Genomic DNA, 20,110 nt, shown 5'->3' with positions numbered 1-20,110 from the left:
TAAAGTCTTGTTTAAACCCCGAGAAATGTTTGTCATTTCTAAAGATCCAGTGTTGGCAGGAGCAGTTAGTTAGTCGCTCTGGTTTAAAACAACGTGGTGAACTGATTTTACTGCATTTATTGCTACACTGTTAAACATTGGAGATGTATTTAGTTGTTTCTACTGTCTTCTACTCTTTGAGTCAAATAAATTTAGCCAGTTTTAGTTTTTTAACCTAAATGTGAGTTTGTAGAAGATAAACTTACAGCAGTAAGTTGTGTTAACTTATTAATTTTGTCGAACCTCCAAGAGTTGAAGAAACTAGAGTTTTTAGGTTTGAACTTAAAAAACTGAAAGGAGACAAAGACAGGAGTGAGAACTATTTCCCAGAATGCTTAGCGGCATGTTTCTGTATCCTGAGATGGAAGTGCGTTACATTGATCTGACTCTGGTGTTTTATTAAGGAAAATTTTTATTTTAAAGCCTGAGGATAAAGTCCTGATCACACTGAATGTTTCTGAGCTGAATTCATTGTGAAGTTTAATAAAATTCATTATCAGATCAAAAATTTTGTTCATGCAACTTGAAACAAGAATTTAAATTATTCTAAAGTAGAAAAGTAGGTATTTTAACTTGATATTGTGAGTAAAATAACAGAGAAATGTGGCTCTTTAACCAGGTGAGGACAGTTTTTTCTTGCATTTTGTGAAATTATTATTTAGTTTAAATTTCATTAAGTTAAAACTCACAATTCAAGAATAATGAACTTAAAGTTTAGACAACTTGTCTCTTGTTGTTAAATCAACTTCATGAACTTTAATTTCTGAGTTTCATCATTTATTTTGTTATGCCTGTAACAACAAACACGTCCAGCTCTGGTTAACTTACCTGCTGATAACAAACTGTTTGCTCACCAGTTTACAATCAGCCAATCAGATGGACTGATCAATCAATAACCTCCAATAACGTCGTTCCTGGGTGAGGAGATGACAACAGACCTAATGATTTCCTGAGAAACATCACACATTTACCTCTGCTAGTATGTTTTCTGGGCTAAAGTGACGAAATGATCACGCTACCTTTCTAATTGGAATTTTTATTTTACGCTATAAACTCCATAAACTCACTGAGATGTGAGTTTAACAAACTCACATTAGAGAAATAGTTTGTTATTCCTGTAATAAGCAAAGCAGCACCAAAATTTTAAAAGACTTATTTATTTACAAAAACAGAGCAGTGTGTTTGTTTTATATGGCTGCGAGTTTTTGGGAAAAGTTTCCAACAAATTTTCAAAATTTAGCCAGAATTTTCTCTAAGATGTTTAATGACCAGTCAGAGCCTGAAGGAGGGGCTTAGTGCTGTCCATTCAGCTTGTGTACGCGCTGCTCATTGTGCTAAAGGTTTATTTTTATTTTTTTTACTTTATCCTAGTGACTCCAGACATTTGTGTCCAGAGTGAATTTTAAAGATGAGGATGTCTGAAGTCAGTCTTTAGCTGAAGCAGAAAATCTCTTGATTTAAAACAACTGAAAATGAAAATGTTCTTATTAGCAGTGTACAAAAATTATGATGTATATTAACAGTCTATATGTTAAAGTAGACAGTTGTTCATAGTTAAAACTTTATTTTTTACTGAAAAGATTCTGATTATCAGATTATCAGCAGGTAGAGCTTCGGGTTTTGGATGAGAGACTTTTTGCGTTGGGATGAGTTTTTCGGCTTTATTTAAATTATTGTGCTTTTGCAAGCCATCAGTACACTGTAACATTATTTCCACATCACACGACTCATGTGATTCACAACTGGATGTTACTTCTGGTGGAAATGACGAAGAAGACTGCGTCAACAGGAAGTGGTGGGAGGATGATGGCGCAGCATGTTTTTAAACGACGTATCGTGAGAACAAACTTATTCACGTGTGATTTTAATTGTCTCATATTTAATGGGAACACTGCAACTGAGAAATTGTGTTTTTCTGACATTATACCAGCAAAGTTTTGTGCATATTTGTAATGGAAACGCAGCTACTGCAAAAAAAATTTCAAACAAACCCTTAAAAAGCTGCACATAAATCTGGGCACACAACATTCCTGCTTCTTACCTGTTGGTCACATTTTAAAATCAATCAGAATCACATAAAAGATCAACAACACAAAACTCAGAAGATGACAATCAAAGGTTTCAAATCTTTTGTAAAAGATATTAAAAAAAAAGAAGTAGTATTTGCTGTAGCTCAAAGTGGGTCAGTGTAAATGTTATCTCTGGCACCCAGAGGAAAACATTCAGCGAGGATGTCAATAATCAGAGCCGTCCCCCTCAGCAGCGCTGGACCAGGTTAGCAAACATGTACACTGGCATTCCCCGTGTTTGTTTGGCCGCAATATACAACTCATTTGATCCGAGGGAAAAAGGGACGAATCACGATTTTAATTAACCACTGCCCTGCTTCCTTGCTGTGTCCCTCCAGCAGCTGGACAAACAGTTTTTTTTGTAAACATGGCGTCTGCGCCACGTGTTTGCCCGCCCTGCATCCAGCCGGGTTTTACCAGCATGCACCGCTGCCTTGTGCAAACACCGACCCAGATGTACCACATTAGGGCAAACTAATCTGTAGGCCACGTTCAGGCCATGAACAAGATGAACGGCGGCTCATTTCTTATCTCTGTAGTGACTAAATGTCTTGCCTAAATAAATTCCAAGTTTTTTTTAGGAGCTTTTTTTTAACCACTTCAGTGAGTAAAAGAAAATTTAAAAAACAGTTAGAGAAGTTCTGCTGGACAAAGATATTTCCCAAAGAAGATAGCAGCAGCGAGAGAAAGAGCAAATCCACCTTTAGATGAAGAAGATGGTCCTTTGATTCATTTTTATTCTGCAAGGGAGAAAAATGCACAAATCACAAACGATAGATAGATGAAGAGCCAGGACTGAATTATGAAAACAATCTCAAGTAACTGCCATGATTTTTAATGATTTATCACATGAACACGTTTATTCATGTGCACTTTTAATTTAATTCCTTATTTAATGGAAATGCTACAATTGCAAAGTTGTGTTTTTCGACATGGGCAGAATATTGACAAAGATTTTCATAAAGGAAATGCTGCTGGTGACGCATCATCTTCCATCCACATTCTCAGTGAGAATCATCATTTTCAGGGAAAACGTTGCCAACATTTTTTAAACAACCAGGATGATTTTCAAACCAACTTGTAGGTGAGAAAAAAACTTCTTGTTACCTTTTAATCCAGCATTTTTTTTCCCATCAGTGTTTGGGTTTGTGGATCTTATGAATTAAACAAAAAGGCAGAAAAAAGGTATAGAAATCAAAATGATGAGTTATCATTATAAACCCTTCCAGCATCTCTGTGTGTTTGTAGTTTCATATGGAAATGGCTTTCACACGCCAGCTAAATAGATTACGATACAGTGAGGGATTAGGGGTTGCCTTGCCGCCGGCCCGCTAATCCTAAACGCAGACTGTCATCAGCCCTGACATGTCCGGGACTCCTTCTGCACAAAATGGCTCCTTGGCTTAAGAAGCCAATCTAGTGACACACATGCACACGCACACACACACACACACATGCACACACACAAAGACAATCCGCTACCTCCTCCTCCTCCTCCTTCAGCATGAATATTCCTATCAGGCCTGTCAGCGACAGGAAAGACAATGACATTCGTCTTCAAAGCAGGAGATTAGATGCTGCACGAGACAAAAGCCGACTCTTTGAAGTGATTTCAGTTCACATTCCAGCAAGTTAACCACACGACAATAACAGTTCGGGAGTTTTTAAAAAACTTTGGTCAGACTTCAGGGATTTCAGCTCCTAGGCAGGAATCACAGTCTGAGCGCTTTCTGCCTTTCTTTTACATACGTTCACGATGCAGTCGATTATTTTGGATGTTTCGAGAACAAACTGTACATTTTCCTCTTGACCAACTGTGTGTCAGGCTGCACTGAGTCCTTGCAGATAATATTTATGTCTTGTCAAGAAACTCCCCTAAAAGCCTCACATGAACCTTACTTAAATATAAAATCATGTATGCTTTGATTTTGTCACCTAAGGGTCATATAGTTGTGGTATTTGTAACAAGGTCGATCCTTCAGTGGATTTAAATGCACAGATTAAATAATAACATTTCTTCAGAGCATTTGGAAAGTAATGTCTGTGATCAGGTGTGTTGTAGATTCAACGAAAAGGGAAAATAAAAGCAAGTTTTAGGGAAACTTCAACTGATGAAAATATCGCCAATACCAACATTTCAAGACAAATACAGTCAAGTAGTTTGGTCAGATTTAAAAAAAAATACTTTATGTTAAAAATGAAACAGCAAATTAATGCACTTAGAATGAGTATGTTTATCCCTTTCTCACTAATTGAATTAATAATAAAACTATCTAAATAAACAACATATTAACTGCCACGCAGTAAAGTAAAGATAAATTATTGCAGGATTTATTTTTGTTCAATATCTTACTTTTATTAATGAATGCATGTATTTGTTTGTTATTTTTATAAGGAAAGGTAATCGTTCTGCTTTTATTTGTTTGTGTTTACAGTAGAAAGTCCTGGGCTGAAATCCCAGCTTGGCAGAGGAGAGAAATTTCACGTTTCTCTGGTGAATTTTGTAGCGTTTCTCTGCTTCCTGAGGTCTGAGGGTGCGAATACTTTCTGTCTTTTTGTTTTTCTGTGAGGCAGCAGGTCCAAACTTTAGCTCTGAAAAATTTACTGCAAATATTCATGAAATTTAACTGACACACTTTTGCTCTTAACTGCAAATATTCATGCACTTTTGTTATTTTCGTGGCACATTACGCTTTCTGACGCACGCAGGATGGATGTTACATTCGCAGTTTTATAAACATGCAGATATTTTTGAAATATTTGGAAACTTGCACAATGTGTTCCCTTCCACAAAAATACAAACCCTTATCTTAAATGTTGTTTTTGTTTTGTTACCTTCCAGATCTGCAGCGCATCTTGTTCTCGGCTTCCTACATTTGATGTCTGTGCTTCCTGAGTGCCTGTTCTTTTCTTCCGAGGCCGTGCTGGCTGAAGCGGAGCCTCTCCTTGAAACAAACAGCGATACGAAATCTCTTTTGTCAGGGCCGTGCCTAAGCCTAATCTAATGATTCAGATGACTGGGGGCCATATTTAGCGGATAGCCACTGGCTCACTTCAAACAAGCCGCTACGGGTGGAACTTTCCCAAGGATTAACACTTAAAGGAGAGCCAGAGAGAGGAAGAAAGAGGGGGGAAAAACAGAGTGGATGTCTTGCAGGGAATCCAGCATTAAGTCGAGTCTCAGAGTGCCAGAGAGGAATGTGTTTGCTGAGCTGTGATCCAGGACTGTTTCAGCACTAATGGAAAAACTGGCCCAGTATGTCTGACATCCGACGTTGGGGCTTTCTGCTAAAACAAACAGACATGCTCATCGAGTTAAATGGTGTTTGGGATTCAAGCAGAAGTATGAGCGATAATAGCTGATCTGTGTTAGCACCGTGACAGACTGGAGAAGAAAACCTGGAGGGTGTAAGGAATGATATTCTATGTATTTAAGGAGAAAACAAAAAAAATGTTGCCAGTGCAAAATCATGAAGTTACTACAGTTAATTAAAACTAACGTAATAAAACTGACATTGAGAAATGAGCTGAAATAAATAAAAACGATATTAAAGATGGATTAAAGCTCTAATATGCGGTTTGTTTATTTGTTTTACATATTTCTTAAAACTGCCTCCTCCTGTGATCCTATTTCTGTCTGAAGAACTGCACCAGAATCGACCAATCAGAGCGTGAAGGAGGGGCTTAGCGCTGTCAATTCCGCTTGTGTACACGCTGCTCACTGTGCAAAAGGTGGAGAAACAGCCTACAGCTACAGGAAAACTGATTATTCTATGATTCATGGTAACTACCCTGAGCATTCACAGCTGTCAAGTCAAGTTAAAGTTTATTTATGTAGCACATTTAACACAGCCTCAGCCGAGGAAAGTGCTTCACAACAAACGCAACATCGCAGGTAGATAAATGATAAAATAGAAAATAGTTTAGTTCAGCAAAAATAATACAAATGTAAAATTGGCAAAAATACCAAAAGCTCATGTGAATAAAATTCAAAACAATACTTAATTTGAGCTGCAGCAGTTTTCTTCCATCCTTTACGTTTTCTGTTTATCTGGCGTTGAAGCCCAGGGAGGATAAAACGCCTCAGTTGCTGGTTGTTTTGGAAAAGTCCTGGATAAATAATCATTTAAGTTAGAAAAACATTTGTAGGGAACAAGCTGTAGCTTGCAAGAACTTGATTGACAACACTAACACTCTGATTGGTTGTTTCTGACTGGGAACGGTGTATTTCTGCAGATGGCAGTAGGACTACAGGGAGGAACTCCATTGTTTTACGTACTTGCCTCACACCCTATGTGCTGACAGTTTTAACAAACGTGACGTATTGTTCATAAAAGTTACATACTGCAGATTTAAAAGTTTTTTTTGTTTGTTTGTTTTCTGGGCATGAGACTAAAGTGAAGCTGTTAGGTCCTCTGAAACTAAAATCAGGCTCTTTGTGTTAATTCAAACTAACATATTCTGTCATCACTAGAAAGCTCTAACTTGATAAAAATCACAAAAGTCTAAAGCAAACAAATATTATTTCGTAACAGCTTCAGAAAGATCTAATAACTGAACTTATGATGCTGATTTGTTGCCACTCTGTTAATACAATGACAAAATTAAACAACATTTTCCTCACATCCAGTAATATTTTCAGGTGGATGTTGATCAACAAAGGTTGTTATTTGAAGACTCCAGATGTGTTTTGCTAATTGAACTTCCCCCGCTGAAAGATTTGCCTGTTTGTTGGCGACCGACTTTGTTTCTGGCGCTTCGGTAACGAGTCGGAGCTTGTGTCTGACAGCTGGAGGTGCCCCTCGGTGCTGCTGTCACCGCTCTGACTGACAGGCCGCTGCAACACAAGGAACCCTGGATTAAAGTCAGCCAGGCGTAAACAAACACTGACTTTCCTAAAGGAGTGCAAAGCAGAGGGCACAGGGTGCTGACCCGGTTCAGACTCCAGGGATGTTATTCTGCGACTGCAGCAGGTGAGATTCTCAGAGGAGGAAAAGGCTGAAATCATCCTAAGTGACTCAGTTGGCCGTCATTGAACTGAGCTTGAAATAGCAGAAACATCAACAATCCACGTCTGTCCAGTTTGAGTTCAGCAGTTAAACCTGAGAGGACGAAATGATGCATTTTCTAATTAAATGAAATAATCCCCATTAAAGAGAAATAACAGCGATTTCTTCTCGATACACTGTAAAACATTTAAGTTGCATTTAGTTGTGTCTACTACTGTCATTTACTCTTTAAGTCAAATACATTTATCCAGTTTTAGATCTTGAGCCTAAATGTGAGTTTGTGGAAGATAAACTTACAGCAGTAAGTTGTGTTAACTTTTTATTAATTTAGTCAAACCTCCAAGAGTTGAACAAACTAGAGTTTTTAGGTTAGCACTTAAAAAACTGAAAGAAGAAAAAGACAGGAGTGGGAACTATTTCCCAGAATGCTTAGCGGTATGTTTCTCTGTCCTGAGATGGAAGTGCGTTACATTGATCTGACTCTGGTGTTTTATTAAGGAAAATGTTCATTTTAAAGCTTGAGGATAAAGTCCTGATCACACTGAATGTTTCTGAGCCGAATTCATTGTGATGTTTAATAAAAATCATCATCAGATCCCACATATCTTTTAAAACCCACTAAAATATACGAGTTTTTCAATCACATTTTAAAAGGTGCGATTTTTCCACAATGTTGTAAATCACAGTCTGGAATTAGATTTTGCAAAATACCCAAAACACTACTTGATTTTCACAAGTTTAGAACTGAAACTGGATTATTTAGCGCTTGTTAATTGTTAAGACTAACCTTGATATTCAGCAATAAAAGTTTTTATTTTCCTTTGTTCTAATCTTTATCATTAACATCAGTAGGATATTGATTCATTTTGAAAGATGTGGTTTAAAAAATATCTTTATATAAAAAAGTGATGCCAGAGTTTTTAGTCCTTTATGTTGCTTTTTAAGTGTAAAATGATAAAGACTGAACAAATAAAGAAAAAAGAAAAGAAAGACTGTGTTAATGTTAATTTGAGAACTTTTAGCACATTAGTAGTGACTTTAAGATGGAGAAACGTCCAGCAGGAGAAACGGTCAAACACTTTTATCAGTGTGTCAACATTCCTGCAGATAGTGAGGTCTAGATGTCACAGCACTTTCCAAATCGGTTCAGTTTAACAGCGATCTCATCTAGATTGGCTCTCAGATCTTAATTCTTTGTTTAATAATTTGCTGCTAATCGCCTTCCCTCCCAGCTAATGATAAGGCTGCCGCCTTAGTTAAAGTAAATCTTCTCATTGTGAGCTTCTATAAGCTGTTCAATAAATAAGATTAGAGCATATCCTCTGTTACGTTTGAGAATAAGACAAACGCAGTCAGATCCACCTGTGATTATAATGCCATGTTTCTGCCATCCATCCATTTGGCTACTTTAGCATTTTAGTAAGATGGAAAACCAGCAGAGTCAGTTGTTAGGTAAATTACCATTAGCAGAGCAAACTGTTGATGTAATCCTCCACACTGTAAAACATTTGAAGTTGGTTTAACTTGAAAACAAAAGACCACCTGCTGCCTGGAAAATGCAATTTAAGTCACAAGAAAATTGTTTTGGTTTTTACTCAGAAATTAAAGTTCATGAAGTTGATTTAACAACAAGAGACAAGTTGTCTAAACAATGTTTTTACGTTCATTAATGTTGAATTGGGAGTTTTAACTTAATGCTGCAATTTAAACCAAATATTTATTTCACAATATGCAAGGAAAAATCTGCCCTCACCTGGTTAAAGAGACACATTTCTCTATTATATTACTCACAATATCAAGTTAAAATATCTACTTATTAGAAGATAGAATAATTTCAAATTCTTGTTTCAAACTGCATGAACAAAATTTCTGATCTGATAATGAATTTTATTAAACTTCACAATGAATTCAGCTCAGAAACATTCAGTGTGATCAGGACTTTATCTTCAAGCTTTAAAATGAACATTTTCCTAAATAAAACACCAGAGTCAGATCAATGTAACGCACTTCCATCTCAGGATACAGAAACATGCCGCTAAGCATTCTGGGAAATAGTTCCCACTCCTGTCTTTTTCTCCTTTCAGTTTTTTAAGTGCAAACCTAAAAACTCTAGTTTATTAAACTCTTGGAGGTTTGACTAAATTAATAAGTTAACACAACTTACTGCTGTGAGTTTATCTTTCACAAACTCACATTTAGGTTCAAAATCTAAAACTTTAAACATATTTAACTGAGTAGAAGATAGTAGACACAGGTGAATGCAGCTCAAATGTTTTACAGTGTGTTTGAGGTCAGAGATACATGCGGATGCCTGGGTTTGTGTGGACAGTTTTGGTGACTAATTAAAGTAGTGTGTGACCAATAGGGTGAAACATCAGTGTCCGTCCACACATACCCTCCTTTGTCGTCTTTAAAGTGGTCGTAGGGGTGTTAATAATTTGACCCCCACCTAAAGTGTCTCTTAAGTGATGAGGAGGAGAGGGGCTGTTTGAAGACTGACCCTTCAACTTGTTTCTTGTCCTCCCCTCCTCCTCCTCCTCTCCCTCCCCTCTTCTCATTCTCCTTGTCCTGTTGTCTTCTTCTTCTATCCTCTTTCATGCTCTGTGGCCTCGGCTCCTCCTTTTCAATCTGCCGCGCTCAGCAGTCAGCTCTTACAGGACAAACAGACTGGAACTGTTGCTTTTCTCTTTCATGTGTGGGTGGGAGGCCGGGGCTGTGGGTGTGGATGGTAATGAGAGGTTAAGGCCACGAATATGTTGAACACGTGGATTTCGGACGGTCGTGTTGAAACTTTGGTTGATTCAGTTGGACAACAAGATGCTGCTGAGAAGTATATGGTCTGGACCACAGCTGGAAATAATGTGCAGGTGTCATAATCTGTGGGCACCTTTGTGTTTTCTATCTGTCCTCTCTTGTTTCTTTTAATTTTATTTCTTATTTGCTGTCCCTAGAGTCCACACTGACTTTGATTTAAAAAGCTTTTCACTTCACTTGCAATCTGCTTCAGGAGGAACTGAATTTGAAGGAGCTGATCTCATTTTTTTCCTTCAAGGGTTTTATAAATGATTCAGCAGAAACAAATTTTACATGTTTGAATTGATTTTATGTCGGGTTTATTTTTTGTAATGTGTTGTTTCACTGTATTGTCGTCATTAGGAGATTTATGCTGGTTAAATAAAGGATAAATGAAAAATAATTTATTTATGTTCAGTTTTTTAGGGCTCGTTGACAGCAGCCCTGTTTATTATGCTTTAATCAAATTCTAGATTATTTGTGCAGAAAGTCCGGTTTGTTTTTGGAGGTGTGAATGCAAAATCAAAATCTAATAACGCAAACTCTGCTCCACTTACAACCCGCGGTCCCAATGTGAACTCTGGTGCGGTTTGAATGCATTCGTGGACGCAAGCGGATTGGAGACCGCTCCAACAGCAGGGCATTGTGGGTAAATAAACCCAAAACAAACACGACAGTCTAAAGCTAGAGGGGAAAATAGCTTGTAATCAATTACCAAAGCAAAAGGAACATTTTACAACCGCTAACATCTGACTCTATTCCATTTTGTTTACATTTTGTGCTTCATGTCTTCTTCAGGTTTTTGTAATGTTTTCTTCAGTAGTTCTTGATGCAGCGCCCCCCAAAGACAAGGAGGTGAATAAGCTTTTCATCGGGTTTGGTTCATTTGGCACCACACCAGGTGAAAATGTAACAAATTTAAGTACCAGGTAGAAAAACATCCTTAGTTACGTTTTCTCCTCCTTCTTCACTTTTCTCTTGATTTATGGAAAAGGAAGAGATTAAATGACATGTTGGTAAAACATGGGGCCACAACCTTGCAAACACAGAAACTGACCTGGAGTTCATTATTTCTCCTCTCCTTTATTCAACCTTGTCCTTACTTTGAGATTATCATCGTGTAAAAAGTCTGTCAATTTGTCCTTTAACTTTCTTATGAATAATTAATTAGCTAAATTTAAGAAAAAAATCTATCTTTCCAACATTCTTATTTCGACTATCTGCACAGTGATTTGTTGTACAATGTTACTATTATTGTTGTTTTTGTTGTGGTTTTTGATAATCTTATTTTCTATATATTGTTTTGACACCTGAAGAACTTTTTGTGGACAATAATAAAGACTCTTTCGTATCTATTTTATTTTATTCTTGTCTCTTAGTGTTTGTTAAACTCAATTTTCTTAACAATAATTAAAAACATGTACAAACGTAAAAAGTCTTGTTGGTAGCTAATATTTGAGTAAAAAATTGATTGTTCTCTACTTTCTTTCTGCTTTCTGACATTTTTCACCTGTTTTATAGAGCTTCCTGTCAGTCTACTCCAAAAGCACTTGCAAGAAAAATCGTCATTTTTTCTGTTTCCTTTATCCCTTTACTTTCCTTCCTCCTGTACTTTCTTCCCAATTCCCAGGCACTTGTATGTTTTCTCAGCTTGGGAAGGCTGCAGGCGGCAGAGCAGCAGCAGCAGCAGTCGGGCCGCTGGCTGCCAAAAAGGGAATTAAGTCAGTTGCCAGGCTGGATAAGAAATTGGATTCTCTTCCTTTTCTGTTATCCCTCTGGAGCAGATCCTGTTGGGCGTCAGGGAGGGGCTGGGGGTTTTGGAGATGGAGGAGCGGCGTTTGGGGATGTACAGGTGGTACGGCGGGGTTAGATCTCTGCCAGGTTGCTGTCACCTTTCTGAGTCCGCATCAGGCCACACCTTCCCCTCTAAACCCGGGCTCCGTGTCTGAGCGGCAGCTGCAGCCAGCCGGGGGCCGGCATCAGGAAAACCAGACACACCAGCTTATGCATCTTCACAGGATGCAGCACCTGGTCAGACCTCCACCCTGCTGGGTTGTAACACTGCTGACTTATATCATTAGAGGCTTTGGGGCTCCATCACAAATCTCCTGGCAACTTCAGCTGGCACCATAATGGAGGAACAGCAAAGAGCCCGCTGTGTGTAAATAATGCTCTGTTTGCACCGTATTCTGGGGAAAGGGAATCAGAGGTTGTCTTATTTTTCATGCACACATTGTGGTGTTACGGCTTCAGAGGGTCCTGGTCGGGGCTCTGGGTCCCTCTGACCTGATGTGTGCACACACTGCTTCCTTATTAAATAACATGACTTGCTGTTCCCAATGTCTTTACTGGAACAAAACTGCAAAGCCACAAAATCTTACCAAGTAATTTTTGCATAGTTTCTAGTGGAAATATCTTAGTACTTGAAATAAGGCAAAACTAACTTGCATGTAAGTTTCCACCAAGAAATAGGAGCTTAAGTCAGTAATTCCTTAATTTTGATGAAAAAGTTCTACTTTTACTGCAGATTACTTCACCTATAACATAGGAAAAATGTCTTGTTATAAGTGAATATATCTGTCAATGTAACTAGTACTTTTTTTTTTCTTTTACCAATATTGAGGAGTTATTGACCTAAAACGGTCTGTCTGAAACTGTGGTCCAGGGCCGCCCTCTAGTGGTCCGCAAGGTACTGCATTTAAACTGCCGTTTGTTTTTTGCCGTGACGTCAGGTCAAAGCATACAGTTAGCAAAGCAATGTTTTCTGCTTTGATAAGCAAAGCAGAAGACAAATAAACAACATATGAAACACTTTTACAAGCATCAAATAAACCGTTCCAGCATGTTTGGTCAGCTGGTTTTACCGCTGTATGCGCTGTACAATAGCTGCTGGAAAAGACAAGTGTTTTGTTGTTGACTTACCACCCAGAAACCACTTGTTGGTTGTGCAGGAGGCACCATTTCTGCTTTTCAAAGATATACAGTTGTATAATTGCGCATCTGCCGGCAGAGATTTTCATGTGCGATTGTAAACGTTGAGTTGAAGGGCGTGGCTTTAAAGTGACAAGACGCCCTAAAACAAATCATTCTAAAAGGATTTTGAAATAGAAAGAACTGGCCAGACTAAAATCTTATCTAGGAATGATTCTGTGCAAAAAAATATTAATTAACATGTTTTGATTAGGCCATAGAGTTATACTAACCCGTTCAAGAAGCATAATAGGTCACCATGCGTCTGTTAAGCCTCTTTTCTGTGTTTCTTCTTCGTCTTTATTTTGGTGACATTAGACCTCAGTTTTCAGTTTTGTCATTTTGGAAATTGTAAACAATAACTTAGAGTTTCTAATTGGTCCTATATTTTCCCGACCGGCCGACTACGGCTGTGCTATCACTGAGGGGGTAGAATTAAGACCACATAGGGAACCAAATAACATTTTTAAAAGCTGGGAGACTTAAGTAGAAAATTGGCTTAGCATGCAGATTGCAAAGTCAACAATGGAAACATATATCCCAGCTTGGAGTGATTGAAGTCCCTGTCTTTCAGATGAACAAAGTGTTTGATTTCCACCATGCCTCTTACATAAACTGCTAACTTGATTTCACACCCTGCATCTGAGGGTGACAACAAACGCTTTAATTAGAGAAAGATGATGCAGGGAAGAGGAGGGAGGAAAGGTGATAGACGGTAACAAATCCCCAGCACACGGCAGACAGCTTAAATATACAACCAGCAAAGCGAAATATGATTTTTTTTTCCCTCCCTACTTTTCATATCGTATTATTTCTCTCTTCATTCTCTAGCTTAAAACTGTGAATATTTTTGCATAGCTTAAAGTCTGGGTGCTATCTCACCCAAACTTACGCTGTTCATTAGCATCGTCAGGGGTTTATGCAGGAGGTGTGTAAGGCTAGAGGGGATGGGTGCATGCCAAAATGAGGCCTTTGTGGTTAAGATCTGGACATCGAACGCATCATTCTGGTTCGGGCAGCAGAATGACGGGCGCTTTGTCGCCCTTCGAATTCGGACGAGTCACCCCGCAAGATTAGCCCCTTTCAGAGTAGCTCTATTATCTAAGTAGTTGTTGTTACGGTGATGGAAGAGAATAAAAAGAAAGGGAATAATAAAGCAAAGCAAAAAGATCAAATCTATCACACTTGATCCTCTGGACATTATTAAGTAGGCAGGCTGATCAGGAAAAGTGATAAACGCTCAGCAATAAGCGCGCCAATCATCGCCTTCACCTTCTCTACAGCCTGCAAAACAATTGCCTTCTCCACTCTCAGATTGGGCTTTATTGGTCAGCAAATAATCAAAGCCCCTTTTTTCCATTGGAGGGGATTAGAAAGGCAAAGTTAAGCCTGCTGGATGAGACACCATGGCGGAGAGGCCAGGGGTGGTCTCCTTATCAGGGATATGCTGTTGGATGCAGCTCTGCCACAGAGCAGATTGCTTTCACTGTCACTTGTCTGCAGAGAAGAACAAAGAAGCAGCGCTGCCACAATAATACCCCCGCTCCGATGGGACACAGAAAATGTTCCTTTATGTATCTATTATTAGGGGCACTAGGATCAAACATGCCTCCACTTTCTCTGAATGTTTCCTTTTTTATTCTTTTATTCACCAGCCCTCCATTGAGCTGGGTTAATTTGGTTTTTATAAACTACTTCCTCTATTTGGGCGAGACAACACTGCAGGGTGTCCGCATATCCTTAAAAAGTCTTAAATTCCTGTTTCTAAAATTAAGGCCTTAAAATGGCTTAAATTAATCAAGAAAATGTTAGATGGCCTTAAATACGTCAAACAAAGGTCTTGATTTTTGTTGTGGCTGGATTATTAAATCTTCAGGTTTTCCCCCAGTGTATTATAAGCCTGGCGGGCCACCAGGCTTTACTTGTGCCCCCACCAGGCTTAGCATTGCTTATTTATTTTATTTTTTTTAATGTTTGCATTTTTTAAAACTTTATAATTGGTGTTCACATATTAATCATCCAATCTTCTAATAACACATACATATCAAGTGATATTTTCACATTTTCTGTCCACTTTAAGCATTTTTAACTTGAAAAAACGCTGGAAGAACGACTGCTGAGCGCCTCAACCGCCAGGCTTAGCAAGCTTTCCGGGGGAAAACCTTGAATCTCGTATATCATATATAGTTTTTGTGATGAGATTTGAGTCAGACATGACATGGTTGAGGCTACTGCTAAGTAGCTGCTAATTTACTCTTGCTAGCTGACTAACTAGCTTGGTGAGTGCAAAATGATTACCTTTAACAAATCTCTTTATTATTTCAAACTCTAATATTATTTATCAATGGAGGTCAAGGAGCATCCCACACCAGATTGATTGGAAGATCAAAACCCTCTGTAGTTTTTTTTTTCTAAAAAAGAAAACAAAACAGTAAACAGAAGGACTTTTCCTTCAGGCCGTGTGGTTGATCTCCAGAAATTTAACACCATTTTGGATCAAACAAATTTTAAGTTTCCAGTGTCACGTCTTTTTCTTATCTTTTCCTGTCTCACTTTTACCATCTCATGTTTCTCCTCATCGGCCCTTTTACACGACTCTTTCTTCTTCAGCCTTATTCTGTCTCTGTTTTAGGATCTTGAGGGATTGCTGGCTCATTTGATGCTCTGCAGAGAGGCGACATAAAGGAGTGAGCAGCCTGAGGGGCCTGACGGTGGCGTTAGGCGGACAGAGTGGCGCCAGGACTCACCAGCAGCCACAGTCCAGCACGTTTCCTCAGATTCCTTCAGTGCAAATTAAACACGTGACACAAACTCTTATTTTTAATGTGTCTACTGTTTTTATACACATTGTACAAATGTGTCAGTGGTAAGAAAAGTGAAATGGCTCATCTACTTTACATTTTCAAAATTTTGTGAAATGAAAAGTAATCTATTAATTTATTTCCATATATCCTTTCCTCACTATTGATAGAAATTATTTAATATTATATTTATTTCCATTACTTTTCTATTGCAATATGACACATTTGGAGCCACGATCAATTAAAATTTTTATGATCAATTTTGCTTTTGAAATATTCAGTGACAATTTATTGATATTCAACCAAATTTTTATAAAACATTTTAAATTACTAAAGCAATGTGCAAATGTGTGCCATTTGTACTTTGCTACTGAAATGTGTAGCATTTGTAGCATTACAAATGCTATCATTATTTACAAAGACATTTGTAAATAGCAAAATAAAGTAACAAAGTAAAATTCTAATTTAATTTAAAAACATCTTCTTGTTTCCCGGCTGGCCAGTTCTTCATTGTTGTTTTATTTACCTGCGTCTTCATTCACCATATGATTGAAATTCCAAAAATAAATTTGTTTTGTGGAAACACAGCAACTTAAAAAAGGATAATAACAAGGTTTTGCACTAAAATTAAGTGTTTTTCTGTCGGCTATAAAATTTGTGTATTTTGCAGAACTTCAGTGGAAACACAAGTCGTATGATCAATAACTGGATGTTACTAAGACAAAGAAGACGACTAAGACAAAGTAAGAGGATGACATGTTTTTTAAGGACTTATCACATAAACAGTTATTTACCTGTGATTTTAATTGTGAAATTGTGTTTTTTCGCCATTAGCCAATGTCAGAGCCATAAATAGGAAATATTTAAGTTATTTGTAAGATGGTTTGTTTGTATTTTATAAATTTTAGTTAAGACGATTGATATTTGTTTAGGCATTTTTATTGTGAAATTTAGTTTTATTTTGAAAGGCTTATTTCCTGTCGGTTTGTACATTGCCTTAAACAAAAGGAACCATTTTCTGATTATTTAGACACGGAGCAAAAACAGTTTTTGACCATCCACGTTTCACACCCGTCCTTTACTTCCAGTGTCTAAGGAATGACACAGATATTGGATCTGTTGCCATATCAGCCAATATAGAAAAAGTTTTGTGCACATTTGAAAACTTCTGTTTGAAAGTCCTCAAACTTTACTCTTTACATCCAAACCTAGAAAGTAAATAATGAATCCAAATGTAATTAAACTTCAAGAAAAACAACTATTCTTTGATTTATTTTAGCTAGTTTTGTCAGACGGGTTGTCCTCAAGTCTAACAATATTCATTATAACCTCAGTGCTATAACCAGGCAAGAGGCGACACGATGTTGCACATGGGAGATGGCAGGACATTAGGAGGTCGTCTTCACTTACAAAACATGTGAAATTCTCAGGACTTCTCTCCCTCAGGAGGGGAGCAAGGGTGAAGAGTTGAAAAGTTCAACTCTTCACATAGAGCGAAAAGAAAGGTAAGTGGTGCATTCATGCAAATATCTGAGGCGAGGACAGAAGAGGAGGCGGAGGGCAGGATTAGATCGAGCTAAGGTGACAAAAGGACAAACAATAGGTGGAGCTGCACTGAGTATTTGACAGAGTAAACTGAGATTTATGCTTTCTTTTGGGTTGACTCCAGGTTTTCACTAGGAATATTCCTCAATCCAATGTTGGAGAAGTTTACATCTCAACAGAACCGCAAGAGAAAAATGCTGTTGACACACAAAAAAACACACTGATATGTTTAAAACACACACTGCTGATACAAGACTGTAAATTAACACTGCAGCTGCAAAAACAAGTACGATTTTCAGCGTATTTCTGGATAATACTGCACAATTTTTTATTTCTTTCTACAAATAAAGCACAAATCAGCAATGGTTTCTTTGAATAAACGTTTCTCACAAAACAGTTACATCGTAAATCTGCTCCTTCAAATGTCTGACGATTCATAAATCACCACTCGAGCGCCTCACACCAGCGAGTTTTCAAACATTGAGGTTTCAAAGAGGCTTGAATTATACATTTTTCTGAGTAGACTCAGAATTATTGGTTTTAACTTTATTATTAGCGACTAGCGTAGTTTTCACATTGCTATTTTAAAATCTTGTTCTAGCAACAGGCCACTGTTAACCATATTCAGCTTCTATGCGCTACAAATCTGGAGCAAACTTCCAGAAAACTGAAATCAGCCGAAACACTGAATGCTTTAAAATCAAGACTCAAAGCCCATCGGTTTAGATTTGCTTTTAAGCCATAATAAATGGAACATTGATCAATATATTTTATGTGTATTGATGATTTTAATGATGGAAATCAACAAAATGCAGTGTTTGTTACTGGTTTCATAATTGGTGGCTGTATGATGTGTTTATGATGGTTTTTTTCAAGCCTTACCTGCCTTGTTGCTGAAATGTGCTACACAAATAACTCTGATTGATTAATATGTCTATTTATTATGCTTTTCTGTCAATTTTCCTGTTTGTCAAGAAAGCTGACTCACCTCACAGTAACCAAACGCTCCTACTGGTATAAATAAAGTAGATTGATTGAAATCATATTTATTCTGGAACTAATTGGTTGAAAATGGTACCGATGTTATCAGTGTCAAATTTGGATTTTTTTTGTATCTGGGACTAATCTAGATGTCACTTGGTTTTACCCAATTTGCAGGACAGGAAGAAGGAGATGCAGTGAGTGAACACTCAGAGGGGATAACTCAACACTTTCACCATTTGTCAACACAATTAGCCATTAATCAGCATAAGAGAGCTGGCTCTGGCCCAGCACCAGCACTTTAGGCGTTTTCTATCAGTGCCATTCCAGACAGATGGTGGAGTAAGTGTGACTGGCACAGGAACCGGTGGGAACAGAGCGGATATTGTTGCCAGAGAGTATTAGGACGGGGGACGGGAGGGTGTGGTGAGTGATGCACAGGGCATGACCAGTCCTAATTATCCCAAAACGTTGCCAAGTGTTGGTTATCTGACGAGGTTTAAGAGCTGGGGTGTGGGATTTTCAAAACAAAATTCATGTCGTAAGTAATTTCTAAAAGCAACTCTTGTTCGTTGCCATCAGCCCAGCTTTTGGTTTTTCCCACGATGTGAGAAAGAGCAGCGAAGGAAGCGACCAGCGACTGCTATCGGAGCATCTGAAGCAGCTCGGAGTTTTAATCCTTGGTTTAGATGAGTTTCTCCGATCCAGTTTGCAAATCCCCATTGGAATGTGACCGTGAACACACCGACTTTACCGAGATATGGATCGGCTGACGTGGCCCTGAGGAGCTGATAAACAAAGCAAGCTGGGGTACAGCAGGTGCAGCGTGACTGCCCAAGGAGGGATCAAAATGGCGGATGGGTATTGTGTTCATACGGGCAACGGGGAAGGCCAGACCCTCGCCGTCTGCTAGGATCAGCAGATAACTGGTCATTCCAGGTGAGATCAGCAGTTCAACCAAAGGTCGGACTAATCTGACACAATATTCCTTATTTTCACACGCAACAAGCATGATCAACAACAGAAAAAAACTGTCTTGGCGATGCAATCAGGCTATCTGTGCTGCTATCCTCATAATCCAAATATTCATAATCCCTGCACAAGTTGGTTCACAAGACACAACAAACAAATCCCGAGACATAGAGGTGACGCCAGATGTAGAAATGAGCTTGTTCTTTTCTCGTAACTTCATCAGGCGAGCGATGAAAATCTCAGCTCGCATCCAGCTCGACACTCAGAAATGAACATTCCCAACATTCCTGCTCTGTGCCGACGACCTGAGCTGCTGAAAGACAGCTCCGCTGGCAGCTTTAATTACTGCTCACAGTTGCAGTCATGGGAAATGTCGTCAACAATAAACTTCAGCAGATTTGCTGGAGTGGAAAAAAATACTTGTACTTCAAATTTGTTGAGGAGAATCTGGAAATATTTGTGCTGAGTGGAAATGTTTAGTTCCTGCAAAGCTGCACTTGCAACACATGAGATTTTCTGTAAGTATAACTTTCATGTGTGGCTTTTTGACACATTTTCTAGTTTTTAGCCACAATATGACTGCTTTTGTTTTTGTTTTTCCAAAGAATTTCTTAAGTGATTAATTTTAACATGCTGCTTGCTGTCTGCTTTGAAAGGACAGTGTGGTGCTTTGATTTTGACATGACTTTCTTGTGCTTTTCTTGGATTATTTTATTATTATTTACATAAATCCATCGTGTTTTTGTGTGAGATCAGGTCCATCTCAGTATCAACGGCATGTTACTCACGGTGCACTGAGATCATGTTTTTAAAGTAACTGGTCTGTAAGTTTTCACATCTATCTATCTATCTATCTATCTATCTATCTATCTATCTATCTATCTATCTATCTATCTATCTATCTATCTATCTATCTATCTATCTATCTATC

The 20,110-nt window shown here is 38.2% G+C and overlaps 1 protein-coding gene across 1 annotated transcript in view; it reads left to right on the top strand.

Moving 5' to 3' along the window:
• Nucleotides 1–19,095: 19,095 nt before the first annotated feature.
• The window catches only part of LOC103469894 (putative protein TPRXL), a 12,434-nt gene continuing 11,419 nt past the window's right edge, over nt 19,096–20,110 (top strand). The window contains exon 1 of the mRNA XM_017303704.1: nt 19,096–19,146. The gene's annotated coding sequence lies outside the window, so the exon portion shown is untranslated. The remainder of the gene's footprint in view (nt 19,147–20,110) is intronic.

The sequence above is a fragment of the Poecilia reticulata genome, linkage group LG1 (genome assembly GCF_000633615.1).
Source record: "Poecilia reticulata strain Guanapo linkage group LG1, Guppy_female_1.0+MT, whole genome shotgun sequence".
NCBI lineage: Eukaryota > Metazoa > Chordata > Actinopteri > Cyprinodontiformes > Poeciliidae > Poecilia > Poecilia reticulata.
The sequence above is the reverse complement of the archived record's forward strand: the minus strand, read 5'-3'. Positions and strand labels throughout refer to the sequence as shown.